At 36.3% G+C, this 10,158-nt stretch overlaps 1 long non-coding RNA gene across 3 annotated transcripts; it reads left to right on the forward strand.

The window, feature by feature from the left end:
- The first annotated feature begins 1,724 nt into the window (after positions 1-1,724).
- LOC145134143 (uncharacterized) lies at positions 1,725-3,443 on the forward strand. Of its 3 annotated transcripts, none has more exons than XR_013718950.1 (4): positions 1,725-1,833; positions 2,072-2,192; positions 2,562-2,933; positions 3,141-3,443. It is a non-coding gene; the product is annotated as an uncharacterized LOC145134143 (long non-coding RNA). The 3 variants fall into 3 exon arrangements; XR_013718949.1 differs by having other exon boundaries at positions 2,119-2,192; positions 2,562-2,629; XR_013718948.1 differs by having other exon boundaries at positions 1,726-1,833; positions 2,562-2,629.
- Positions 3,444-10,158: the final 6,715 nt, after the last annotated feature.

Genomic DNA, 10,158 nt, shown 5'->3' on the forward strand with positions numbered 1-10,158 from the left:
ATATATTTCGTGCTTTTAAATCAAAGTGATTTTTCAAACAGTTATAATTTTAGGTTTAGGTAGATGCTTTTTTATATTTATATAAAATTATGTAACTTATTTATAATATTATTAGAAATAATTTGAAAAATCATGGGAGTTGCAAATGTTTGTTGTGAAAGGAAAATGATTCATTTATCGATCCAAATTGATCCAGCTCCGGTTCAACTCAATATACCCAACTACATAATTTTTTTTTCTAACTGAAACACGGTTTAAACCTGAAAAAATTCGGTTCAAAACCATTTTTGGAATTGTAAAAGTTAACTGGACACTTGCCAATATAGACAATCTCACCAAATAATACCTTCAAAATCCTACAAAGGTAGGCATGAGGAAGTTCTCATAGTTTGGTTCCTTTGAAACATTTCACAACCTTTCCTATTTATAGAAGAGGAAAAATTCTCTTGTTTACTCTCACCATCGATGTGGGATGAAGACATTGTAATAAAACACCATTTCTTGTTTATAGAACATTATTTAACTTATTTATAATATTATTGTAAAGAAATTGAAAAGTCATGGGAGTTTCAAATGAATGTGGTGAAAGGAAGTTAAAAAATGGGGTTTCAAATGCATGAGATTCAAGAAAAAATGCTAGCTTTATAAGTATGTATGATGTGTGTCTAAAAATGAACATTTGTCATGATAAAAGAAAAAAATGTATAACTATAAGTATGTTATAGTCACAGTTAAACATGTTATGTGTGGCTAAAAGGTAAATCATGTTCATGAAAAAAGGAAAATACTTGTAACTATAAGTAATTTATTGTTACTTTTTACAATTTGGTGTATATATAAAAGTAAAAGATAGTCATCATTAAAGAAAAAAAATTGATTGTAAGTATTTAATGGTCACTGATTAAATTATTAGGTGTGTAAAAGGAAAAAAACAAAAAATTATGATTAAATATAAAACATGTGATTATGCGTATTTTATTGCCAATTTTTAGAACACATAATCATGATTTAATCTCTTATCCACATTTAATAGTTAACAATAGTCATGATACAAGGAAAAAAATATATGAATGTTATTATTTTGTGGACATTTATTCATTTCATACGTATGGTTATAAGTAAAAAATATTAATAATCATAAAAAAACATGTGACTTTTAGTATTCTACTGCTATGTTTTAAGGGAAAATAACAATGACTATAAGTATTATATGGTTACGGTCTAATGAAAAAAGAACCTTAAACTACAAGTGTTGTATGGTTACGGTTTAATTTTTACGTGCGACTAAAAATAAACAATCGTCATGAAAAAAGAAGAAACATATGACTATTAGTATTTCATAGTTACGGTTTAATTCTTATGTGTGTCGAAAATGAAGAATTTTCATGATAAAAGAATTTAAAACTTTTGCGTATAAGTATTATTATACCGTCATGTTCTACTCTATAGGGTGTCGAAAAGTGAATATTTTGTTATGATAACAAAAAAAAAACATGTGACGATAAGTATTTTTTTGCCACTGATACTCAATTTTTAATAGTTGAACTGTCCACTATATGAAATATATATTTTTCGATTTAATTAAAATAAAATTCAATTGATATCGAAGCCCAATAAAAACGTAATGGATTTATATATGTAAATTGTGATAAATAATAGTCATTGTTTTTCTTAGATATGGGCCTTAATCGCCTAGTTCCAATTTTTACGTTTCAATATTTCCTTTTGCCTTTGACGTTACCTACTTACCTAGCCGGCAAGTTATTGATCTCAAACAAACAACCTATCCCTCAGAGTTGGTCAAGAAACATCTAAGAAGCGATGGGTTTTCAGGTAATTGAATTCCTTCCTGTGACCTCACTTTACTGATATCAAATTTTAATTAGAAACATGTCACACGATTCGTTCAGTTTGTATAAATGTCAGTGTATGGTTTTAATTTGATCCACATTGTGTACTGTTTTAAAGTTATTCTTACTGGTCGATTGAAGAAGTTTACCATGTTAAATCCTATGCACATAAGGCATTTGATGATTTTTTTCGTTTTTTATTTTATTTTATTTTATTTCAGTTATGATACATGACCACTTCGCACCTGCAAAACGTAATTCTTAGCAGGGTTGGAGGTGATTTGGAGCCAGGGGTAGTCTCGTCCAACACCACAAAGTTGGTCAAGAAACATCCAAAGAGCGGTGTGTGTGCAGATAATTGAATTCCTTCCTTTGATCTCACTTATATGAAACATCCAAGTGACCTCACTTTGATCAATTCACAGTTCATAGTCCATCACAGTTCAATTTAGTTATTATTCTGAGTAATTTTCAGTAGGAATACGTTTACAATATTTATGTGGCTGAATAATTATCATAATGGTTTCTAGGATGATGCACTTCTTGAAAACAATAATAATAATAATCTTTTATGGTAAGTTTGTTTCTGTGATGTCATTTTACTTGCACTCTCCAGTTACCTCTTCACATGTTATACATAACAAAACTCAGATTCCTAGAGGTTTTTGTTTATTATAAAATTCAGTCTAACTGTATACATATGTTTTGCAGTGAATTTGATCAATATGAAGGAAGGTGAAGCAATCCGGCTTTTATTTCAAAAAACGCAAGTCTTAAAGGTCTTCAATTTACTCATCAACTCTCTAGAATGACATCGCCACATGAACTACATCTAAAGCATGTTTTTTTTTCAAAGCATATGTCAGTATGCTCCCCTTTTGGAAAATTTTGAAAGGATTTGTTTGAAAATCATCATATTTCAACAATTCATATTGATGATGATTTTGTAACAAATTCTTTCAAACTTTGCCAAAAAGGGGAGCATATTGACATATGCCTTGAAGAACAAACAGGCTTAGGATGTAGTTTACAAATTAAACACCTTTAAGACCCATTGTCCCACTTTAGAAGATATTATCCAAGGTAAAATATATGCATACAAGTTCCATCATAATCTGTATTGATACCTAGTTCACATCCTAAATGTTTTACATTTATGGTTTGGTCTTCATATTGCTATTTATTTTGTACTGTAGTACAAAAAAACTATAATTAATAAATCCAAGTCCTTAAGGTGATTACACGGGTTAGTTAAAGAATTTGTTCTAATTGTTTGCATATATTTTGCAGCATATGAGATGAAATCAAATGAAGACCTAAAGCAACAATATTTTACCAGGGACAAATTATGAAAACATTATCAAGGGGCATCTTGGTCATTTGGGAAACTGGATCGACAATTGGGTGCAATAGATAAATTAATAAAATTTACATGTAAATCCTTTTAGTGAAATTGTCTCCAGATAGTCTATCAAGTCATGTGTTGAAATATTTTCCTTTGTCTCATAAATTGTTAACTAGTAATGGGATCTTCCCAAGACAGTGAATTAACCATTTGTTCCAATGTCGTATGATTATATGTCATTTAACTTATTTGATGATTATATGTCATTTAACTGATTTGATTATTAAAATAAGAATCAAATGTATAAAAATGAACAAAAAATATAACCAAATCCTAGTACAACATATTTCCACAAAATTGGTTGTTATTATAGTTTAACTTTAAAGAAATGTAACAAGTTACTATCACAACATGCATAAAAAATTGTGAATTTTAAAATTTTAATTACATTCTTAATATGATTGATAAAAAATAACCATAATTTTCTACAAATAAGAGTGATAATGGTTTTATATTAGTTAGTTTTGTGTTTACACAAAAAATTTAATAAGAAAACATATATTTTTTAATTTTAAAATCAACACAACATTATTTTACATTTGGTTTAAAAGGATTTTATTATTTTTACAAATAGTTTTTGTATTTATGGTTATTAACAACACCACTGCATAAGGCCAAAGGGAGTTATGGATATATATATTAACAAATACCACAACCACCTACCGCCACTGCCAGCACCCACCACCGCCACTCACCGCTACCACCATCGCCACCACCACCACTACAACTACCACCACCACCACCTACCACCGCTACCGTTTCCACTGTCACCACCACTACCACCAACTACCACCGCTATCGCCACCACCATCACCTAATGCTACTGCCACCACCACCCAACACCTATCACCTCAACTACTAACTACCGCTACAACCACCTACCACCTACCATCGCCACTACCACCCACTTACCACCATCGCCACCACTACCATCTACCACCAACACCACCACCACCTGCCACCATCGTGACTACTACCACCACCGCCACAACTACCGCCACCACCATCTACAACCACCCACTTACCACCATCGCCACCACTACCACCTACCACCACCACCTGCCATCACCATGACCACTATCACCACTTCCATAACTACTGCCACCACCACGTACAACCGCCACCACCTATTGCCACCACCATCTACAACCGCGACCACCTATCGCCACCCCCACCTAGCGCCTCTATCTTTCTGAATAACTACACAATTTAGGATTGGAACATAAACATATTGTTATTAGATTCTGTAATATATATATATATATATATATATATATATATATATATATATATATATATATATATATATATATATATATATTTATATCGTGACTTTTTACATTGATTCGAAATATCGCGTTGTCACATCATCCCCCCGTTAGAGAGAATTTCGTCTCGAAATTTTAGTCTAAGAAAAGTATTTATGGACTAGGGAAAAGATGCTGTTATTTTTGTTTCATCTGATCTTCGCGCTCCCAGGTGTAATCAGGTCCTCGCTTTACATTCCAACGGACCTTCACAATAGGTATGCGACTTTGTTTTGTTCTTTTTATTTCCCTATCCATTATTTCTACCGGTTCTTCTACGAAGTGGAGACTCTCGTTGATTTCGATTTCGTTCAGAGGGACAACGAGGGTCTCATCGGATACATACTTCTTTAAGTTTGACACATGAAAGGTAGGATGTACGTTATTTAGTTCCTGCGGTAATCGAATTTTGTATGCTACTGGGCCAATCCTGGCAAGGATCTCGAATGGTCTGATATATCTTGGATTTAGTTTCCCACGTTTTCCAAAACGTATTAATCCCTTCCAGGGTAAGACCTTCAACAGTACTCGGTCTCCAACCTGAAATTCCAAGGGCTTCCGTCTTTTGTCCGCATAACTCTTTTGTCTGTTTCTTGAAGCTTTAAGTCGTTCCCGGATTTGGACAATCTTCTCGGTCGTTTCTCTTATGATTTCTGGGCCTGTAAGAGTGCTGTCAGATATTTGTCCTCTAACTAGCTGCGTGTTACCCATTTCAGCCCAGCATAGAGGTGATCTGCACTTGCGGCCATAGAGGGCTTCGAATGGAGCAACCTTGATGCTAGTGTGATAGCTATTGTTGTACGAGAACTCGACTAGTGGTAAATGGATATCCCATGCTTTACCAAAATCGATCATATAAGCTCTTAGCATATCTTCCATGGTTTGATCCGTTCTTGCACTTTGTCCGTCCGTTTGTGGATGGTAAGTTGTACTTATGTCCTAGCCTAGTTCCCAGAGATTTTTGTAAAGCCAGAAACGAGGGGGTGAATCTGCTATCTCGGACTGAGATAATAGATATTGGCACACCGTGCAGTCTAAAAATCTCTTTGAGGTAAGTTCTAGTTAGCTTTTCCATCTTGTCGGTTTCTTTTATTGGTAGAAAGTGTGGATTTGGTCAATCTATCGACAATCACCCCAAATGGTATCATAACCACCCGTTGACTTGGGTAAAATAGTTATGAAAATCATTGCATGGATTATGCCTGATTCATCTAATACCGTTCCGTGTATACGAGTCGTATATAGTTAAGATTGAAAAGGCAGTCGAATAAATGATTCATCTCTAAGCCCACATCCAGACAAGGAAAAGGAGTCAAAGTGGAATCATCAATTCTAAGACTGTAGAATCTTAATTACATACTACTCTTATGTATACATTTGATAGTATTAGATCAATCACATAAATTTTTGGGGTCTTTGTTGGTGAACTTGACTTTCTGTGCGAGTAGTATTCTTGGAAACCCTGTTGGAAGTACTTGAGAAAAGTTATAGAAAATTTGGTCCTCCTTACGTGACTACTTCGTTGGAGGTTTTTGTTGGTTTCCTTGATTGTCATTAGGGTTCAAAGTGTCGAATCCGTTTTCATTTTCTTTTGTGTTGTTAGGGTTGAATTGCGCCATGACAACTGCCACTGCATCCATTACAGCGGCTTGGAACATAGCGGAGTCTATGTGTAGGATCAGGGTTCGTCGGTTGGTTGATCTAATTAGTCATCTACGCGAGGTAGTGGGTAACTATTCTTAATGGTATGCTTGTTCATTTCTCGATAGTCGATGTACATACGAAACAATCCGTCTTTCTTCTTGACGAACAAGACCGGTGCTCCTTATGGGGAGAAGCTTGGTCTAATAAATCCTTTACTGAGAGGTTCGTTAAGTTGACCAGAGCGTTCCTGCATTTCTATTGGAGCTGGACGATAAGGCGATTTAGCTACAGGGGTAGTTCCTGGAATTAAGTCGATTCAAAACTCGACTTGACGTTGTGGTGGAAATCCTGATCGTTCTTCTGGAAAGATGTCGGGAAGGTCGCGTACTGCTGGGATATTATTTGGTGTTCTTCGCTTTAAGTCTAAAAACTATTGGGTAGGTTAGAAGGGCGTGGTACCCCTCTCATGGGTACTTCTGAAGGGTTTTGCGTTATGGGTCGGAAAAATTTCATCTGACGGTTGTTTAAGGGAAGAGTTCTTTTCATCTAGCACATAAACTTTGCATGGTAAGAACCAAGCCAAACCATGTCGGATGATGATGTCGTAACTCCTTGATGATTTTAATATTATGTTGGTCTGGAAGAAGAAATGATTACTAGGATGAAGAACTAACCTTGGTTTTAATACTACGAACCCTATTATATCACAAATTACAAGTACAAACTAAACGAGGGTTCTGATAATTTGAAATAATGAACTTTCATGAAGTAATCCCTACTAGGTTTTTCTATTATCGTCCGGTGTGTGCAAGAAGGTATAATTATAACGTAATGTGAAAAATTCTGTAAAATTTCAGGGGTCTAATTATTGAGGTTTAGATACGCACCATAACTTCCTAGTAGAATTCCTTGTTGCTTTTTCATGTTCCGTTGTTACACTCCCCCTGTTCCCCGTCATTCCTCTCCATTGGGCAGTCCCTCTTGAAGTGTCCTATTTCACCACAAAAGTGGCATATTAGACTGGCGCCCACATTGGTGGTTGAAGTGATTAGCTTGACCGGGGTCCTACAGAAAAGGGTCGTGTGCCCCTTCCTGTTGCATCTATTGCAATGCAGCACTCGGCAGACTCCATAATGATGGTAGTTGCTCTTACTGCAGAGTGGGAGATTTCCTAGGTACGGTGTGGTCGGTGTTGGGATAGCAGGGTTGATGGCGATATTGACTGCCCCAACTTGATACTCTTCTGAAGGCCCTTGAGTTGAACTGCTCCCTTTCTAGCTCTCGAACTTTCGTTTCAGGATATTAGGTTTGAGGTCTCGAGTGTCATTACAAACAGGCACTCGTTGTTGTACTTGGTTATCACCGTGATTGGGGTTGTCGATAACATTTCCAATAACATTTGTGTTGTTAGCATTTAGGTGAGTCATGACAGCTGCTACGGCAGCTGTGACCACAGCTTGAAAATTAGCCAAATCTATCTGAAGAGTTGGTGCTTTGCTAGCGGTTTGGTTACGTCTCTTCGGAGGCATGATTCTGTTATATGATAAGAAAATGAGTTTGTGAGCGATTATGGTTGGCTCTAGCTGTATTCTAATCATTCATGTGAATGTAAGTTTTTCGTTTTGTTATACTGTTCTCGATGGTTCGACTGACATCCCTATGATGCAGTCCTGGTAAAGAGTAGGAGTAAGTTTCTAAAATGGTTACAAGACGAGTGTTTATCCAACTAAATCATCTTTGATGGGAGGTATAATGCTTTCCACTTTCGAAAAGATTTGAAAGTGATACATGATGGAGTCTACACAAGGTAGACTTATGAGTTTGAGAATTATTCACTCTTGACTGGAATTCTGTGATCCGATATATTGCTATTAGCCATAACGGAAAGACGATAAGCTTAAAACCTAACGCGAGAAATGTAATCACTAAATCACTAGGTGGCATTAGTAGTCATTACTATGACGAAGGGGTATTCAAGCACTTCGTATGGAACACGTGTGGTTTTTCCTTGGTTCTATGATTTAATCCGAGCGGTAATGGTTCATTCTCCCTTGGTATCTACATGGTGTCCTTCTCATCTGTAGGTACATGGAATTTCTGTGTCGTCTTACTTTCGATTCTAACACTGATCCCCATTACTTCATAACGGAGAGTTAAAATTCCGAAAGTTCACGCGAATTTTTCCTCGGTGTCTTTAACAAGGTAACGACATGTTGTGGTTTCTATAGTTTCCTCTTGGTTGCGAGTACAGACGGTGTTAATTTCAGAGGCAACATCTATCAACTAAATTTGCGAAGATGGAGATAATGATAAGAATTCAAGAGTGAGGATAATAAAAGTGATCCATGAACTCAATCACCATAGTTTAACCATTAAATGAGAGTGTGATTTTTGGTAGAGTTCTAACAATAGAAGGATGAAAGTATTTGGACAAAGATTTCCCTAGGAGATTAGACGTTTGCCGATGTCATTGGTAGCAAAGATGTGATAAGTTCGGGAAAAATTGACCTTGGAGTAACCTTACATCACACCAGAATTGAGAAAATTTTGACAGTACATAGACCTAACCGACTGAAAGTTCAAGGTCTTAACATAAGCATGAAATTAATACTAGAGTCTATACATAGACCTAATTTATATCCAAAAGAGAGAGTAGAGTAGACTCTACTTGCGGCGAGAACCGCTCGAATGAGTCCTTGATTCTGCCAGACGACGCTCCATGTCCAACATACGTCTTTCAAACGTTGCCTGATGACCTCGAAGTTCCCTGACTTCAGCTTGGGTTGTAGTTAGTTCTCTCTGCAGGGTCATATTCTGGTTCAGAGTTCTTCCATGAGCAGTCTCTAAATGGCGAATGCGAACTGTATTGAGTCCCGCATCGACATCAACCTACATGACCCGGTTGATGGCTGCCCTTCCCTGTTCCTTATTACTAGCAACCTGCGAACCAGAACAGGAAGGATTCTGTCTGCTGAGCCTCCCTCGCTCAGATTGTAGAAGCTTCGGTCTCCGTTGTAGGGTAAGGGTTAACCTTGTTCGTGACTCCATCTGTTCAAGTTTGCTGCCCACAGGGGTGTCGTGCCTTGAAATCCTGGTCGAGGGTTAGGATTTGGGATAGGAGCCATCAGGGGTAGATTATTGACTTCTGGCTCGGAGTCAGAATCTTCTGGGAAATTTTCTGCGAAATCGGCATCCAATGGAATTGCATGATTCTCTTCTGGCTCCGCATCGGTCCATCCACCATTATCTTGGTTGGGAATGTACGGGTCGTCGGGGAGATGGGATCCAGTCATGAAATCTAAGCGAGGAAAGGGATGTAAGAAACATCTAATAGACGTATAACTTAGATAATTTTAGGATGATCCTTACTAGTTATTTCAATACTTGCGTAGTGTATACCAACCATATGTAACCAAGATAGAATAGACCTTCGAATAAGTGACCCTAACTCTAAGTCCACAACCAAACAAGGAACAGGAAGTAAATCAAAGATCACAGATTCTGAGTCTATGACACCCTAGTCACATATAACCTTAGCGTATCCACTCAGCAACTATTGACCTACTAATAAAGACATTTTTGTTCTTAAATAAGTAATTATAGCAACACAAAATACTCCTATAGTATTTTAAATTTGTAAGTTTGATTCTAGTGTTTTCTTTGGTAAGTTTTCGACTTGTTGCTCACTATGACTATTCCTCGACATACGTTGGTCACATCTAGGATAAATATAGTTGATTAGGCTATATTCATTCTTGATCTGATTACATACTCTGAGGCCTAATCGTAGTGTCCAATTTGTCTTAATACTTTCGTATAGTTTTGACTATGATACTAGACCGATGCATGCATGTACTTATAATTTTATAAAAAAATATATATCATTTTAATTTATTAAAAGTATAATTTGTGAAAATGTTTTGTCAGAGGGTTTTATTCCCTTGGCATTTAT

This window comes from Lactuca virosa, chromosome 8 (assembly GCF_052849685.1).
Source record: "Lactuca virosa cultivar CGN04683 chromosome 8, Lactuca_virosa_CGN04683_v6, whole genome shotgun sequence".
NCBI lineage: Eukaryota > Viridiplantae > Streptophyta > Magnoliopsida > Asterales > Asteraceae > Lactuca > Lactuca virosa.